Below are 19,042 nucleotides of genomic sequence, written 5' to 3'. Positions count from 1 at the left end.
GTCCTCATATGGCCAGTAAAAGTGCCTAAATAAAAATCTGCTCAGCAGACTGAAATGGCCCCAGTGGAGCTGTCACTGTCTGTTCTCTTTCATAATTAACATTATTAAAAGTCTCTAGATGTTTATTTAATTTGTTTTTTAGACTAAGAATGACATCGTTAGTGCCCGTTAGGTGATCAGGATAACAGTGATAGACATCTGCTCCTTTGGGGGGTGGAAGAGAGACTTGTGGTCTTTTGCAAAAGGAAAAGTATTGTATGAATTCCATTTAAATATATTCTTGTCCTGTGAAAATGATTATCTAGTGGGTTATTAATATTTTTAAACTACAATAGTAGTGGTGTTCCTCTAGAAAAAGTCACCTTCATTTACCTGACGTTAAAGAACTGATTTCAAAAACATCTAACTTGTTTGCTGTAAGGTTGAGAAGCAAAAGAAGAAAGATAAATTCCCTGTGGCACTTCAGAGAGTTGGTTTTTTGGTGGTGTGTGGTGGTTTTTTTTTTTTTTTAAGATGGTGATCCCATCTGTAATATATCCACTGGAAAGGTATTTGTAAGGGAGTGCAGCATCTAATTTGTATTGCAGACCTGTTTGGCGTGCAGTGTGTGTGTTAGAAGAAAAGGGGAGGGTGGTACTGGGGTTAATGCCTGGTTTATTTTGGAGCAGCTGTGTTACAGTAAAGCTAAGTGGCTGGACTCCCATGGGAGGCATAAGCATTGACTGCTAGAAACTGGAAGGAGGCTAATTTCTTTTTTAAGTTTTGATATTAAATGCAGAATTACTATGTATGTTAAAAGGTTCACTTGTTAGGATGCAGGTTCCAAAGAAAAAGAATAGTCCTGAGAAGTAGTTACCTTAAAAGGAAAGCATGCTTCACTTTTTAAACAAACAAACAAACAAACCAACCCGAAACACAAAACCCCAAACCCTTCTAATTTGACTAGTTACCTCTTTGAGTTACTTGGTGTCTCTCAAGACTGTTTAGTTACTTCAAAGAAGAACTACAGTTTAACTACAAGGAGTTGCCTTTTAATGTTATGTCTTAAGGTCACTTCTTCAATTTTGATCTTTCAAAAAGAGGAAAAAAAATATCCCAATGACTAAACAAAAAAACCCCACCCTATGTGTTCTGTGTTTTCCTGAATATGAAAAAGCTGTGTGCCAGTATTGAAATCTTTGTCTTTGTTTTCAAGGTTTATGTTTGCTTATCTGAACAGCATGTGGATGTATCTTTACAGTTTTACATGCAGAAGGAATGAGCCTGTAGTAGAGGACCACAAAAGCTGCCATTATTAGAAGCCTTGCTTACACTTCAGTGCTCTGGCGCTTAATCTTGCTCCCAGCTTCCAGTCATGCAGAAGGAACTAAACCAGAGTGCTCTGTTTTAATTCTCAGACTTGGTTGAGCTGTCCCACATTTCTTCCAGTATGCATTTCCTTTGTAGCCTGAGCCAAAACCTTGATTGGAAAGGTGGTTTTGATCTCCCTTTTTCACTTAGCCCTTTCTCTTTATAATTTGCTGGGTCCAAATTCTGTGCAATTGAGGGATTCAAATTTCAAATCATGTGTTATTGCTTGAAGACTTGTCTCCATAAGACGCAGCTGCAGTTCGGCCTCTTGTTTCTTAAAGCATCTCAGTTAACTTGCTATTGCACTTTCTTTGTATGGCATAGGACCTGATTTTAAGTGGCACTTACTTTCTCGAACTGACTTGATATAACTTGAGGTGCATCTTGCATGGTGGGATCTTTAAGCAGTTTTGCTTTGATACCCTTGGATATTGTGAAACCAGAGCTGTCTGCCAGATCATGGTTTGTTTTGGCTCTTCTCCTTGACAGCATATTGCAGCCTTTACTAATGTCAAGGTATTTATCACACCTTATCAGTACTTAGAGATTTTGCAGTGTTTATGGCAACCGCTTGAATATCTGCGGAAGGACCCATCCTGACTTGCTTTCCCAGCTTGAGCTTAGCAGGATACCTAGTTTTGGAGGCTTTGAGCACTCTGCCAAACCTGCTGGTAAGAGAGATGCACTCAGATGAGAGAGCTGAGTTGGTGTGACAGAGTAAAAAGCAGTTGTTTTTATAAGAATTTGAACTGAGCTGCTCTGCTCTTCCAGCATGCAGAGTTTGCAGTCAGGCCTGTACTCTGTCACCTGTTTATAAAGGACAGATCATTTGAAGTTTCTGTTCAGTTTGCTTATAAACAAGTAGAAATACACTTAAAACCAATGACTTAATCTCTTGAGACTCTAAAGGGGTAATCTTAAGTATCAAATACATTAAAAAAAAAAACAAACAAACAACAAAAACCAAATCACCTTAATCTTACTGATACCCATATAAGTCTCTCCCATCAGGTTGCATTAATCTTAATTCCTCAAAGTCTTTTTTAAGTCAAGGAAGTTAATAGTGAAGAGTGATTTATTTTTAGTTGGCTAAACGCTGCAGAATGGTGCTTAAAACTCAAACAAGTTCCTGATTTGTTGTTCTTTCTGTAACAGGTAGCATACGATTCCCAACTTAAAACTTCAGTATACACTGGAGTCTTGACTGCTTCCAGCAACCATATTTAATATGCAAAGGAGGTGACAAGCAGATGCATTCAGCACATTTGTTTTTAAATAAGCTTTTCTTATGGCAGTTTTTAATGTACCTCTGCAGCAGCACGAAACCAGAGGCTATAGCTTACACTGTGTGCGATACTTTTGCATAGGTGAATCTGAGATTCTAAAGCAGCTGTCTGACCAGCGTGCCAAAGGTTATCAGGTTAGCCCTAGATTTAAGTCATTATAGTATTATTTTTTTTTTGAGTATATAGTGTTGCACTTCTGTCAGTTTGTGTTTTTTGTGTTTGTGTAACTGGTAGAGGGGTGCTGCTGCAAGATACATCTGTGTAAGCAGAGAAAAGGCTGCAGAATACTCTCAGTCCTTGTGTTTTTCATCCTGAAACAAAGCCCTATTTAAAAAAAACCCAAACAAATATAAAAACCCCAACTCCCCTGTATCAAAAATTTGCATCAAAGGCTACTTTTTTTGAACTGTAGGTTTCATTGTGTTTGTTTTTGGGGTTTGGTTGGTTGGGTTTTGTTTTTTGGCTTTTTTTTAAGTAAGAGTAAATGTACTGTGTGGGTATATGCCGTGACCTTACAATTGCTTCCCTATCTTCTCTGTCTGCTGGTGCCAATGATGGGGAGTGGTGGACCACCACAGTATTTGTCTGCTGGGGTATGTGCAACCATTGTTTTTTCTTTGCTGGGATGATAAGGAATGGTTCCCACCTAGTATGGTACCAACAGATTGTAAAAGGGACAAGTGTACAAGTCTGGAGACACCTGGAACTCCTTTATCACCATGGAGATTGGTTGTCAAGTTAGCCTGAGAGTTTTAATGAAGTGTGTTTGAGTGTAAATGAGGAGAGCTGGAACTGCAAATAATAAAATAAATAATATTTAAATAATATTTAAATAATACCGCTAAATATTTCATACTGGTCAGTTCAGATGTAAGATGTTTCCGAGGTGTGTAATGCAACAGTTTAATATTTCAAGCATCAGTTTGATTCTGCAGTAACAAAAAATAGACATGAATAAATAGTATGCATTTTTTAACTCTTTTTCATGCACTGTGATAACTTTAACTGTTGTCATCTTCCACTTTCAACTAGGACTATGATTTACTTTTTTTTAAATCCTTCTTCCCCCTTCCTACCTTCCCAGCTACCAGGTGAAATGTTTAGCTTGGCCTGAAATGTTTTGTTTGGGGCAATTGTAGGAAAAGCAGAAGAAAAGAGCTAGTTTTACAAAATGAGAAAAAGTTATATCAAAGCACATCTGTGTGTCTTATATTAAATAGGTTAAGAATATGAAATAAATTAAATGGAACAGTTGTCAGAGGAAAAGACTGTGAATGCCCTGACCCCAGAATACCTGCACTCTAGATGTTGATAGATTTACTTGGGAGAAGGGGAAAATCTGAGATGGGATCTCATTTGCTCGGTTCATGGCAGTTATTGCAGCAACAACTTTGAATTTTCTGCTTTATTGCCAGGTAGATTTGTTGATATTGATGGTGACTTTGAATTACTTCAGTTCATATGGATTCATGCTTTAAACGTACAGCTTCCCAAATTTCTAAAACTTGAAGCACAAGCCTTCTGTCTGATGGGTGCCGGGTTCTAAGAACTGGTTCTCTCCATCCGTCGGATATGTTGTGACTGTGGTGGCCGTAAAGCGTTTCCCAGTCAGTTCACGCTGTGTAGGGCATATGACATAAGGCAACAGAGAATTCGCCTTCAGGAGCAGTGACTCCCTCATGAGGTACAGTAAACACAGTTTGAACGTGTTCCCTTGTGAACGCTTACACCCATGCTGCTTTAAGAGACCAGAGCTTTGCGGAGGGGTGTTTGCTATCTATTCTGGCATCTTGCTGTTTTGCAATACAAAAGGAAGCTCCCATTGAGTAGACTTTCCTCTTGCACTTACTGGCTTGAATTTCTACATGTAATAGGGCCATCCACAGTGACAGAAGCTATTTTTTTTTCTCCAGGTGTGGTGCTGGGAACTGCAGTCATACTCAGCTGCTTCAACAAGGCAGCTCCTCCCCACATAAACTCTGAGGCTTATTACGCTAGTGTATCTTAATATGTACAGTCGGTGTCCAGCTGGCTAGCATAAGGTGTGTCATTTAATTACTCTGTATATGCAAAGAAGCATTCAAATGCCATGCTGAAATTACAGTGCAGTGCTTTTTTGCTGGGTGCTCTGAAAAGTCTACTAGAAGAGTATTCTTGGCTCTTCCTCTTAAATTAGGAAAGGATTTTGTACTTTGTGATACAAATCTCAAGGCCTCAGGGAAGTTGTGTGTTCATAAAAAGGCAGAATTTGGCTCTTAACATCAACTGAGATCTGCTCACTGCACTTACTATTGTGAGGACAGGGAGAGAGGGAGGTTTTTGTGTCAGTTTAAGCGCTCCCAGTTTGTTTAATCATCAACTGCTCCATGTGATACGGACCCTTTTGAGTTCCACATCTTTGGCACACACTGCTGCTGTATCAAAGAGAAATTATGAATGGAGTGAACTGGTTTCCTGGCATTTGTGAAGCCATTGAAGTTTGTGCTTAACAGAACAACCAGGCTGGCTAATATAATACAATATTAAATATGCAGCAGCCTAAAATAATTTCTGTTTGCAGGGACAAGCTTTTTTTTGTTAATATTTTTTAGCATATCATCTAAACAATTATAAACAGAGAAAAATAACATTTTAAAAAATTATTGTCCTTCTAAGCAACCAGCTAGGAGAGGGTAGAGTATAACTACTACCTCTTACCTTTTTTAATGACAAGTCATTAATTTTCCTTTGATATTCAGAGCAAGTCTGTTCTAGTTCCCAAGACACATGCTGTATGCCCTCGAGGGGGAAAGCAGTTAAGAATTACAAGGAGTATTATGCTTCATAGAAGTAAGCAACCTGCTGGAGGAATAACCTGCTATGTGCTCCTAAGTCCCTCTGTATGAATCAGGGCTTTAAAGTGGTGACTGATATATGAGGTATATGTCATCTTTGAGATTAACAAGATAGCTACACTTGAGAGAGGAGGAATACATTTATTTTCATGTTCTGTAACACTGACCTTCATGCAAGAAGATTCAGACTTAAGTAACCATTTAAACTGTTGCTGCAGTCCTTGAGGTAATATGGGTCTTCTGCTGAGACAGCGCAGGGTACAAGTTTAGCTGAACATACTTTATTACGCTGTAGCTCTAATAGTGCAAAGTCTCATTCCTAACTGTATTAACTGCCTGAGATTTCCTTCTGAGACTTCTTCCGTTGCAGAAACAGTCTATTTAAAGCAGTCTTGCTTTCTAAATATCTTAGATAACTAGTCTCTATGATAATTTCTCTAGCTTTCTCTCAGTTGGGTAAGTAACCCTGGTGAAATGGTTCTTATGATGTTTTTAATACCTTGTGGTATAGGAGCACCTCCTACTATGGAGTAGTGTCTCATTCTTGGTCACTGGATTTCATGCATACTGGTTTGGGAAGAGCTTGTGGACGCAGTAGTTCACTTTGAAGAACTGCTGTGGATCTGTGTTTCATGCCTGTCTGGACCCAGAGATTCAAACACTGTCTTCTGCATTAACCACTGGACTGCCCTCTTCCTCAGTTCATTGTATAGATGTGAAGAACAGCACATTTGATGAGGCAGATGCATTGAAAACACACATCAAAGTAGATGTTTTGACATCTAATTACAAATTTACCTAGTGAAAAAAGTTAGTGTTAATTAAAGAATCTGTGAGTATTAAGAGTTCAGAATTTAAAGTTCATGTTGTTTGGCTGCTAAATCTTTAAAAAAAAATAAATAAAAAATTCCATGAGATGTCCAAAGAGAAAGTAAAGAGGTTACACATCTAGCTCTATATAACTGAGATGTTTTTAAGCCATGTTGAGTAGTCTGTTACAAAGCAGTGGAAACCACTTTGCATTGTGTGCATTCGTAAAGAGGCGCTCATTAAAAATGCATTTTTAGTCACCACCTGTTATTTGTTTAATATGATGTGTACTCTACTGCAGTGTTTTATTATTTTTGTCATCCTTCTTTTCCAAAGTGTATTATTCATCACTTCGAACCATATGGGCAGAAATATATTCTGAGCATCTGATTTCTGTACTGGCCATTCCCTGAGGAAAGACTCTAATGTCCATGTTTATGATGAACCAGTGAAACCTTCTGTGTCATCTTTTCATGAAGATTTCTTACCTTCTGCATACCAAAGATGCAATTAGGAGATTCACAGCTGTGATGCTACAACAAGACAACAAGGGGACTGCATTTGATTAGGCAGCAAAGGCCTCTTTGCTCAAATTCATAAATAAACCAACTATTTTGGGAACAGGGGAGAGCTTTCTGCAGGTCCAGTGTCTTCCACAAACCCTGCTTTTCTCCCGTGGCTTGCACCTGATGTTACACACATGCTGAGGTGTATGTGGAGCAAGGTGTATGCTGACCTGGCTGCTGCCTGGTATGGTTAGCCCTTGCTCTTCGTTGCTGGGAGAGATACCCAAGGGTGTCCCCTGTCAGAATTTCACAGAAACTTGTAAAAGTTTGATTCCTCTGCCCCCCGTCATAAAAATCAGGTTGAAAAATGCCTGTTGAGTTGCTTTTATTCCCTTTCCTTGACTGCTCCAAATCTCCAATGTACAAGTGTAACAGGGAATAAAAAGCCTGATTAAATGTGCTGCAGCGCTGCATTTGAGCACTCTGGCTTTTTTGACTGTGCATATCTCCTCTACTTTGGAGATATGATGTTTGCATTATGCTGTCTCCTGTTTCTTTCATGATAGTAGCACGTCCAGTAACACTTGCATGAGTTGCACACACTGAGCTGAGTATGTGTATAGCGTATGACAATATATTTTTCTCTTTAATAGAGGGCAAGGGAGTGAATAGGTGGCAAAGTGTCCTTTTCTTTCAGTGTGGCGCAAAATCTTTTATTTAACAGGACCAGTGGGCAGGTCTGATTCTCATTCTTTTGCCCTGTGCACATAGCAAAAACCTGCCATACGACCTGGTGTAATCAGCAGTCAGCTCACAGGAGGCCCTAAGTTTGAAACAGCAGGAGTTTTGCAGCTTGGAGCTGAATGGTGTTGGCAGAGCTGTTTGAAGGAGTTTGCTTAGTTCCTGCCTGTATTGTGCTGAGCTGATTTCAAAGGGGCCGTTGCCTCTACCTCGTGAGAATGACTTTCAGTCAAAATTCACAAGGAATCATGTATCTACTAATCTGAAACTCAGCAAATGCTCTTTTTATTTTCAGTTTTGGTTATGCCTGTTTCTGTATTGCTGCTTAGAAAGCAAGATCCGTGACTGCAGGTTAGCTTGGGGGAAATTCTGGTTTTTACTAGTGTGTTAATGTTCAGTAGTAAACTTTGGAGACCTAGCAGATCTTCTGCATATCTACACTGTCAATGGAAATTGCTTAGCTTGGAGATTCAAACTTAAATGCCTAATTTTAGCACCCTATAATTTATTGTATGTCTTAAATGTTGTGGAGATATGAACGTTGGCTTATGCAGAGATTTAGAGGAATGGTGGATTCAGGTAGTGCTACTGAGGTGCCAGAGCATCTAGACTTGCATTCAGGTACTGTGTTGTAACTGCTGGATTTTCTCCGATTATTTCCTCCAGATAGTAACTATCTGTTTCTCCCTTTAAAATTAGTGGGAGCTGCATGTTTTCTGAGCACTGAGAAGTAAGACCATTAGTTCAGATGCCCAGATTCAAAATGCGAACTGTTACTGTAGGTTTGAAGAGCACAAATTGTTTTACCGCAGCATTTCTTTTGGTGTGTGGCTGCACTAATTCCCATAGAGCTCCGGTTTCTGATCAGCCATTCATCACTCAACCAATTCATGATGCAAAAACCAGGTTTGTCGAAGTAACTCAATGCCTCCACCAAAGTATCTTTAAACAATGATACAGAGCCATTTTAATAAGTTATGTGAAAAGCTGCGTGTAAACCAGAACAAAAGAGTACTTACTCCAGCACTTAATGTGGTCAACATTTCGGAGTTTACAGTGGTCCTGGCATTGCTTCTTTCCCTGTTGTACAGCTGGATGTCCTTGCCAAGGTTTTGTGCTTCACTGAGGTGAAGGGTGTAAACACTCTTTCTGCTGATAAAATGTTGCTTGTGCTACCTTTCTTTGATTGTAGTGCCCCTTAAAATTTCATCTGAGGCTGCTTCTAGGAGTCAGACTTTTTCCAGACCACCAAGGAGTTTTGGCATGCTTTGAATGCTGCTAGGCTTAGATCTGCTGCTCAGTAGTTGCAACAACAATATAAACTTTTGTGTAACCTGTATCTTTTAAAATTCTAATAATCTTTATTTTTACAGAGCAACGCAGTCCAAATGTGGTAGACCAGAGAAGGTGTTGCAGCCCTCTGCAACCTGAGGCTTGAATTGCTCTTGCCTGGAGCAATCTCTCTGGGGATCTACCCTCCCCTCCTCTGCTTTCAGCTAGCTGAGAGGCCAGCCCATCACGGTTGTGCTGCTGTTGTGCTCCCTATCAACCAGATCACAAAACAAGTCACTCGATATGTCATATTAAGTTTCCCTCGATTATGTTGCTTGAGTAGTAAACTGAGCTCTGCTGATGTAGGTGAGGGATAGGATCCACATGTGAGGCAGCTTGGAAATTGCCTAGAAAGATACATGCCTGCCACCTTCATGTGCCGTTAAAGGACACTGGAGATAAAGAAGTATAATTGAAAAATGCCACTAGTAATACAAAAGGTTTTTGGCAGTGTGCATAGTTCCACTTTTTCTGCCTGTAGCCAAAGCAGCTCCTTGTGTTTGGGGGCTCTTGCTGGTTTTGAAACTTTTGTGACCATTTTTAAGGTTTTCCTCAGTAAATACAAGGTCTTGAAAGTCGCTATTTCTTTCAGTTGTAGGTGAGGCTTTCGTATGAACACATGATAGATGAGATCTGCTTTCAGGAAAACACTAAACATCACAGCTTAAGAGGAAATTGTATTTTGTTGACAGAAAATCCAGTGGTCAGAAGCCTTAAAACTGGCATAGCAGGAGTATTAGAAGTTAATCTTTCCTGAATGTTAATAATAACATAGTGACACAGCTTACCTCTGTCTCTGTGACAGATGGCATAAAGAAAGGATCTTCTAGGATGCAACTGCACCCTTCACATTTTTTCTTATGATATCATGGGTGTTCCCAGGGTGTTGTATGCATTAAGTGTGTCATGACTACTGGTGAGTACTGATACAGAAAAGTATAAAATGGGGAGATAAAGTCTTTAAAAACGCACATCAATTATTTAACTGGGTTTTCTACATCAGAAGCTCGCCATTGCTCCTTAAGTCTGCCTAAGCTGTCTGCTAGGGCTGTTGGGAAAGAGAACTCTTAAATTGAGGTCTGTGGTATGAGACGGGTGGGGGAGCAAGAACGGTAAAGCTCTGCTGAGTTAATTAATGTTAACAGTTATGAGTTATCTGCAAGATTCACAGTAGATGACACAGATTGTATTGAGCAGGGTTAATTAGTCATTTCAGATACTTAAAGGAGCACTGTTAAGAGCTGGCAAGGCTGAAAATTCTTCTTGAGAGTGTTTGCAGGTGCAAGTATGCATATGTGTGTGAATGCATAGCTTGGATTACCATTGATAAGTAAATTATGCCTAGCAGCTACCACATAGGGACATTGGCTATTTCCTGTTCTGTGTATAGGTGAAATTGTGGCAGCTGTTGGAAGTGACTTTCTCCTTTCTTTTATCTTTTTTTTTTTGTACCATAACTCTTTCTTCTTGAATATGAAATATTTCCCCTGCTGTGCAGTTGCAACAGTAAGGAGATCTTTGTTATCCTGTGATATTAACTACTACTTGAATTGTGGACTCATTGTGGCTTGGTAGGTTATCACCATTAATTTTTAATGGTTTTCTCTCTTGCGCATGTGTGAAATAGAATGTGGAAGGTGACTGGGTTTTTTAAGTGTGTAGAGGATGAATCAGTCATAAGGGAGGATTTAATGACTGCAAATTTAAAATCTTAATGTACCACAGCACCTTGTGTTGCACTTTTCCATACTTGTTCAAAATGGTTGAGTTTTCACTTTCTCTTGTGGCTTTTTTTTTTTCTTTAAAGGAAGTGTTGGAGCAACTCATTTTTTGTGTAATATCTCAGACCCAAAATAACTTGAATAACTGAATTTTCCTGACCCTGAACAACTAACATTAAATTTTATCAAGTGCACAGTGTCACACTTTATCACTTTTGCAGACTTTTCAGTGTTGTGTGTTTAAGAAGCCAGCTTGTTGCTGTATAGTGTGGGGTAGAACTCCTAATGTTCTCTCTGCTGAGCCATGGGAGTCTAAATGCTTGAACATGGGCCAGTCTTATGTATAGCAAATCTAATGGTGTCTCCAGAAGGATTTTGCCTGTCCCAGGTTTGAGCAGGTATAGTAATTCCAGAGTAATAGTGGGGAAAAGTAGCAGAAACATATCTATACACATAACTATAAGTGTGTCTGTGTGTGTGTATATATACGTATATAGATACATATGTATATCCATGTCCTCTAGAGCATAGTATTTCTGTTACTATGTGATGTCCAAAAGGCAGGGGCAACGAGTGAACTTGGCTGAGGTGGGGATGGCACAGGATGGGACCCGAGCCCCGGTGTCCCGGGGCTGAGGATGTACTGGGGCTGCCCCAGGTGCCCTCTTGGACCTGCTTGCCTTGGGTGGCTGCGGAGGGCTAAGTAAGCATTGTGAAGCACCATCCCTTTTTGTCATGTTAGCTGCGGGCTGGCGGTTTACAAAGGGATCAGATGCCAGTGAAAGGTCTGCTTGGGGTGGGACCGAGGAGGAGGCTCTTCTGTCACCTCCTCTGTTGGGAAGCAAGTTGGGAAGACCAGGGAGGCTGTTCCTGGCAGCCTGACCTGGTAATTGCCTGTGGATTATGCCTGACTCGGCTTTGCTGAGGTGCAAATTATTGGCAGTAGACTCTGTGAATAGCTAAGTGTCAACTGCAAATGACTGTGTCTCCTCCCTGTAGGTAACTGTTCTCTCCTCAAAGGGGAACGCAGAAACTCTGCAAATAGAAAGGTGGTTTGCTATTGAAAACAAATGAGCATAGAAAATCCAGAAAGGGAACTATGAGAGGCCCAGAGGCCATTTTGAGGGAATGGCCCCCATTTCCTCTCCCTGCCCTCTCCCATTTTAACTGCTGCTAGTTTCTGTGGTCCCTCTCTCTTTTTTTTTTTTTAATTTTTTTTTCCCAACATGTTATAACTGCAGCACAGTGCTAATGGTAAAGCTGGTGATTGACACAGTAAATGCTGTGAGTGTTTTCTTTCACAAGGATTCTTGGGTTACTTTGGGAAAGCCACATGAAATTTACTGCAGCTTCTCCACCTGTACAGTGCAAGAAGCATTTGACGGCATTTCGAAATCCCTTGAATGTTACCTGCCTGGGGCAGTCTGCTGGCTATCAAGAGAAACACCACTGTACTTTTGTGTGTGGAAGAACCATCTGGTCTGACTTGAAGCTTCTCCCTTTACCCACCTTAAGAAAAAATTTGCAGACTGTTGCTACAGTGGCAGATCTTCTGGCTAGGGACTGTCTGGGTGTTTGTTGAACTTGTTGATATCAGGTAAATCAGATGATACTGATAATGCAGTGATATGCTGAGGTAATGACGCTGGATATAAATTCTGCTTCAAAATAATTGGAAAGCTCATAACATTAACCTGCAATGATACCCTTAACGTTTTCTAGGAGTATTTGACAGGGGCATGCCTGAACTGTGAGGACTGTCTACATTACTGGTATTTGAGTTTTTAGTGCCCCTGGTAACTGGTTGGTAACAGGAGTTTGCCTGCAAGAGAGAGCTCTCAGTGATGAGAAGGTCAGGTTGTTGCAGGAGATGAATGAGAAAGCAGCTAGCGTCATCAGATGAGTAGCATGTATAAGCCCCTTTGGTTTTGTTTTAACCTACAGGCATCAGTCAACCCCTTCCCTCCCTTCCCCAACCACCTCATTTGTCCCATAGCATCTTACTGTCTGGTCAGGCATCCTGGCAGGGTGGGATAGCTTGTCCCTGTACCCTCTCTGTCTTCCTTTCACACCAACTGAAAGCTTCCCTCTTCTGTAAATCCAACATGGAGTTTTGCATGGTTTTCTGCAAATGCCACAAGGACCTCTCTCTTGCGCATGCTGCTGTCCTCTGTTGAAGTTAGATAATAGACCAATGGCATAGTGACTGTTCGCATGCTTTCTGAAACATTAATTTGTTGTTCAGTACTAGGTTGCCTGTAAGCTGCCCAAGCGTAAGAAGGTTTAAGCTTGTTGAAAACTCATGGTTAAAAATCTTTAAATAAGCTTCTGGAAATTAATTAGTCTAAACTAAATTTAATCATTTTTTTTCACATTTATATGCATGTTAGGAAGGTTGGGGGAGAGAATAGGACGATTGCTAACAGACCAGTTGCTCAGTTCTCTCTCTGGTATTCCTCAAGAACTGTCACAACCCTTTTCTTTACTGGGAGAAAAAATTGTCTTGGGATTACCATTTTTCCTGAGTTACAGACTGAAAGTTTTTAATGCATTTCAAAGTGAGCAATGTTAGCCAATAACCTACATGTTTTATCCCATAAAATCCCTTTTGGTCATCACTGCCTGAATGCTGTTCATGTATTTACTGTTCCTCAGTTTCTAGGTATAATCTTCTGCGTTTCTCCAGTACCGTCCATTGAAGTTTCTCAAAATGGTTTACCAATGTAATGTGAATTAAATCTTGTTTATTCAGGGAGTGTTATCCTGGAAAGACCAAGCACGTTTGTGCTTGTTTCTAACCATTTAACTACCTTATATTTGAGCAACTCCAAGGATGTTTGGATGTAGTGAAGGCAAGGTGTGGCACCTTTTGCTAACAACAAGTCAGTAGATCCCATGGCAATCAGGAGGGCTACTGAGACAGTGGGATGTTACTTAGTGTTAATAAGAGTGGCAGGGTAAAGCAGCTTGTCTCTTTTGGGGACTGAGGGGTGGATTGAAAATTACTAGCAAGTTCCTGCTTCAAACAGGACATAAGAGTATGAGATTAGTAACAGCCAACCTGGATGTTTGTTTTATTTCTGTTACCCTTAGTCACTGGTGAAATTTGACTCATACATTCACATTAAACTTGATCACATCTGTTAGGCGTTCTGTTTGCTACTAAAATATTGTTCATAACAAGGAATTCATTAGAAGTCCTGAAAATATCCCATTCTTGTGTGTGTCCCCTCCTTGCTGCATTAATTTTTTTCTAGTTTCACAGATTTGTTTTCATAATTAAACTTTGAAAGCTTTGATTTGACTTTTCAATATTTGTACTAGAGAACCTCAAAATGGTTCTTCTCATACATGCCTCTGTTCCCTTCTGGGATTAACAGTTGGTTTTAGAGAGTTTTTCCCAAGATGCATCATTCTCATTCAAGCGAGATTTATACTAATAAATGACTTGATGATACTGGGAAAAGTGCAAAACGTGTACATTTATACTACGTAGCTTCTGCTCATTAGGAAAGCAATATTGCTATGATGTGCAACCAGTATTCCTACATCTTCCTGTCTCTAACTCCTTTGTATTCCTGTACTTTCGGCTGCTACTTTTGCAGGCATTGCATTATGATTGTCACTCCAGTGGTCGGCTGCTTCTTTGGAGCTCTTGGCACTTTTTCAGAGCCTGGGACTCATATTGCAGTGTTGAAGTTGCAATGCAGATCTCTAGCTCTGAAGCACTAAATAAGCCCCACAACTCACCATATGCTTGCCTCGGGTTAATTATTTTTGCACTTCATGGCAGTATAAAAAAATGTATTAATTAATTCAATGTATTTTATGTGAACTAGGATCATGTGTCCAGTTAGGTGTTTACTGTGTCTGTTCCATATAAACATATAAAAAAAGCCAAGTTCTAGAAATACTTGTAATAAGAGAAATGGTAGAAAACACATCTTACACATAATCTTCCTAGAAATGCTGTTATTGGGTTGGTGTTTATTTCTTGATGGCATGCTGTATTTTAGTATTGTAAATTTTTTCACTCCAGTGAACAAGGGCAGCGGAGCAAAGTTTGTACCTCGGAGCTCTGCGTGGCTAATGTACTTTGGTATCAGGCTTCGGTGTTAAAAGCTGAAATATACTTGCTCAGTTTTAGAGTTTGATGTGAAAATTTTTGGCTTTATTATCCCAGCAAAATATGTTCAAACTGTATGGGAAAACTGACTTCCTTTTAAAACAAGTGGATGTGCGCGGTGCTGAGTTTCAGAGAATTCAGAAGTGCTTCAAGTCTGTTCTGATGGCCTGTGTTGTTTCTTTTTAATGTGTGTTAGGCTAAATTATTATGGTCCTTAGAGACCACCATAGATTAGCTGGAAGCATGTTGAACAGATGGATTGCATTTTAGCTGGTTATATTTGTAATGTCAAGTGACAAGCCTTTAACACAGCACATTTCATATTCCCTGTTACTGCATAAAACACCCCAGGACACATCTAAGGTGAAATAGAATAGAAGTTGAGAGTAATTTGTCTGGATACTATTATAAACACGTGAAGTCACTTGCACATGATTCGAAGAGAGAAGTTGAGGATAAATCAATAGGCTTTCCATTTTCAGCAAAGTAGGTAAATTAGTCAAAGGTGCTGCTGGCAATAAAAGCAGGAGAACACAATGCTCCACAATTGGATTTTCTCCTCGCTGGGTCAAATCAATATTGCCACTAGGCACAACCATAGTGCTGTATGTTGTGTTAACATAAGTGATTCATCTTGGAGTCAGTGAAACTAGGGTAGGAAATGTGCTGCTACATAGCCATTGAACATTTGCTTTCATATTTTAGAAGTAAATGTATATTTTTGTATTTAGTTTAGAAAAAAATTACTTCCTCTGCAACTGATGTGTGGGGGGGTGGCAGCTTCTGCATTGTTTATTCCACTGGGCTAGAAGTAAAACTAATTATGTCCTAAAATACTTTTTCCATTTATAAAAGTACCTTTATTTAAATATACATGGAATTTTTGTTATGCGACGTAAACAATGTGCACTGTAAACAATTTGAATTGATCTTAAAGTAAATGTTTTTATCAGGACTTGCCTTGCTTGCCTTGCCCTCTGATGTCTGGAGTGATTTAGTTCTGTGCCAGCCTGGAGCAGTTGATTTAACCAGTTCATAAAGCAGTGAGAGTGTGCACAATGGATGACATTATAACCACAGAATCTTCTTTTCATTTCCTTCCTCCATTGCTTGTTACTATTTTTTCATCAGCCTACTGATGCATTGCATATATAGGACAAGCTCTTTGTTCCAGGTATGTCTCACTATGAATTTGTACAGCTTGCAGCGGATGAGATTTTGCTCCTAGCTGGGACCTCTGCACTACTGAAATACAAATAACAAAACCCGAGCCATAACAATAAATTGGGTGGATGATGGTGCTGGGGTCCTTTCTAGGTTTTTTTTTTTATATGATACTCTGTTATGTGCCATCCAAATTGCATGTGTGTGTGGTGGTTTTTTTTTTTTTTAATAAAACCTGATCTTATATGGTATACTTCTACACTGAGTATATTTCTGTCATTTGGTGGGTTATCTGCACCCTGCACAGGCTGAGCATGGCTAAGACTAGGTATGATTCCTTCACATCCCCTCCCACTGAGATTCCAGTCTATGATTGTCAGAACTGATTATTTTCAGCAGATGAGGCAACAGATATTTTAGTGGCTTTTGGGTTTCCACTTGAAGGGTCTTTAAGAAATGTGCTATGTAATTTGCTGGTTTTCAGAAAAAAAAAATCCCTTTAAAGACAGCTAATCCTCTAGTGTGTCACATAACGAACACAATTGTTGCAGAGATGAGCAAAGTTCTTAATCAAATTTTGTCATGTATATAATGTGTTGGCAGGGAAACAGTGAGTACTGAGTCACACACATAGTGTCATCAGGCATGCTCACATGGTAAGATGTACATGGAAAACATCTCAATAAAAGATCTGTTTGTGTTTTACTTCCTTGACATTCCCCTGCAAGAACTTGTTTCATCTTGTCTGATCTTTTGTGAGACCCTGTCATACAGTTTACAGAATCTTGCTATAAATTATTTCCTTGACACCATTAATAAGTCCCCAGATAATTTAGTAAAATAATAAAAACTTTAAAAAATTAAAGTTTGTCTATATTGGAAGACAAATATTTTTTTCTTTTCAAACATAACGTCCTTGTTGTTGTAGGCTGCAGAATAACTTGTTTCCATTATTATATTAAAACAAAACTGGAAACTTTGAAAAACCATATTTAAAAAACAACCCTTGTGTCTCAATTTGCTGTTTAAAATATGTTTTAATGTTAAAACTTGTTCATTAGCCTGAGTGTTCACTCTTCCTTAGAGTTCTGATTCCAGAAAAGCTTGAGTTTGGTTGTCCCCTGGACTTGGAGTGTACCTTGCCTGGGAGATGCAGCTCCCAACCTATCTTTGTGGTAGCATCCAAAGGGACCTTAAGATGTGTAGGGGTAAAGCTGCCACCCAATCCTGCTGCTGGAAGGCTCTGAGCTGGTGCAGATGGTCGCTGACTCCTGCTGAGACCTTAGCTAAGCATGTAGTGTCTCCTTCACCAAATGTTTCCCACTCCAAGGATGTTTGTGGGATCAGATCCATACTGAGGTTATCAGAGAAAGATGTTGGCTGTGCTGCATGGATAGGACTCTGCTGAACTTTCCTACTCCATTGGCCTGAGTTGCAGCTGAAATATAAGCCAGATTCCCTGGCTAGGTGGTGTTTGCTCTTGCTGATATAAATAAAGCTGGTGATGGTTTTTCCTCATGGGCATTTTAAGTAGGAAAGCACCATTTGGCTTCCAGTCAGCTGGGCAATTAGCATTTTATAGCCAAGCAATATACTTAAATGGAATTGTTTGGCTTGAGCATTGAATTACAATGGCCGATAGACTGCTGCTCTTCTTACATAATTTATTTAGTACTCTCTTCTTGTTTAGGATTCAGGCAGAGGTTAATTTAATTCTGCATGAGAAGCTAGTAGTTACTCTACGTTAATGCTGTGCTGCACTGCAGTGCAGGGGATGGTTTCTGTGTAGAGCTTACACTTGCCTGGTCTCTCAGCCATGGAAAAGACAATTTTACCTGCTCCTTTCCTAGCAATGCGTTCTTTGCAAGAGCTGTTGGCACGCTTACATTGGCACTTTAAAACGCAGCCAAGAATAATACCTTAAGACCATTTTATTCCATGCTGTTGCACATGTATTTTTAAGAAGCAAATGTGTATTGAAGTGTAGCATGGGCCAAGGAGACTTTGTTCCTACAAAATTACAAGGGGCCCACTTAGCCTGTTCCAGGTAAATAAAATGTTAATATGTGACCATGGTGACTTGAGAGTGAGACCTGCCACTGCATCTCTTCAGATGACCTGAGGCAGAGAGCAAATATCCAGTGTGTGTGATCTTGGAAGGATAAAAAGAGTAGGTAAAATGTGCCTCAGCACTTCAGAAACAAATTAGAAACTTTTAGATGGAAGGAATGAATATATTTCTTCATCCTCTTAATAAGCCTAAGTGCTTAACTTGGTGCTTAGAATTTTATCCTGAATCTCATATGTGTCTTGATTTTTCCTAAAGCCCTTGGCTGCTAGAATCAATGTGGGGGGGATTTTGGCTTTTTTTTTTTAAGCTCCTTTCTTAGCAAAGTGATTGCAAAAAGCTTGCAAATGTGAAGCAAGTGTGCAGCAAGGGCTTAGATGCCAGAAGGCTGCTAATGAGAACACACCATTTATTTATTTATTTGTGTAGAACTTCATGATTTCTAGGTAACTTAATGTTTTTGAATCCTTGGGGTACCAGTCCTAGAGTGCCTAGCTATTTTCAGCAAAACTTACCTCTGGCTTAGACAGTATCCTTCTTGTTGCTCAAATGTGCCGGTTGTCTCAGTCTACCTACTTCATGCTCTGCATCTCTGTGGGCAAGATCAGCAGAGCGAGCAATCAAGGACTGAACACCCAGTTTGACCTTCACTTAGAAAGGTCTCCCTATCAATATGGAGTCACATAACTGCATGCAGAAACCTTTGTGGGCTTTATTTACTGAGTTTGGGGGTCTGGCTCAAGTAGTGTAAGACTTGGCTGCTGATCTTTGTATTTTGTGATAGTGGTGTTGACCTGCTAACTAGAAGCATCTGTTCTTGCTACTGTCACTGCTGTCAAAAGAGCTGAGATTTTGGACAAATCTCTTCAAGCTTAAAATATCCTGATCTTTGGCAGAGGAGCGTTTCAGGCACCTACAGATGCTGCACGAAGACCTGATGGGGATTTGTTTCGAATTGGATTCCTTAAATAACACTTCCGATACCAACACTATTTTTTCATGGAAATCTCATTAGCAACAATAATAATAATTAAAAAAAGGCAAATGATACTCTGAGGGAGGTGATTCCTGACTTGTAGTAGCTGGCCTCTGAGTTGGTTAATG

The 19,042-nt window shown here is 39.7% G+C and overlaps 1 protein-coding gene across 6 annotated transcripts in view; it reads left to right on the top strand.

The window, feature by feature from the left end:
- The window catches only part of CCDC88C (coiled-coil domain containing 88C), a 101,159-nt gene that overhangs the window by 19,262 nt on the left and 62,855 nt on the right, over positions 1-19,042 (top strand). The window contains exon 1 of one of the 6 annotated variants that reach the window (XM_052782992.1): positions 9,758-9,775. The exons of the other annotated variants lie outside the window; for them this stretch is intronic. The gene's annotated coding sequence lies outside the window, so the exon portion shown is untranslated. Of the gene's footprint in view, positions 1-9,757; positions 9,776-19,042 lie in introns of those variants that run through there. 6 annotated transcript variants of the gene reach the window in all.

The sequence above is a fragment of the Harpia harpyja genome, chromosome 3 (genome assembly GCF_026419915.1).
Source record: "Harpia harpyja isolate bHarHar1 chromosome 3, bHarHar1 primary haplotype, whole genome shotgun sequence".
NCBI classification, from domain to species: domain Eukaryota; kingdom Metazoa; phylum Chordata; class Aves; order Accipitriformes; family Accipitridae; genus Harpia; species Harpia harpyja.
This window is presented reverse-complemented; position numbering and strand designations above follow the sequence as displayed.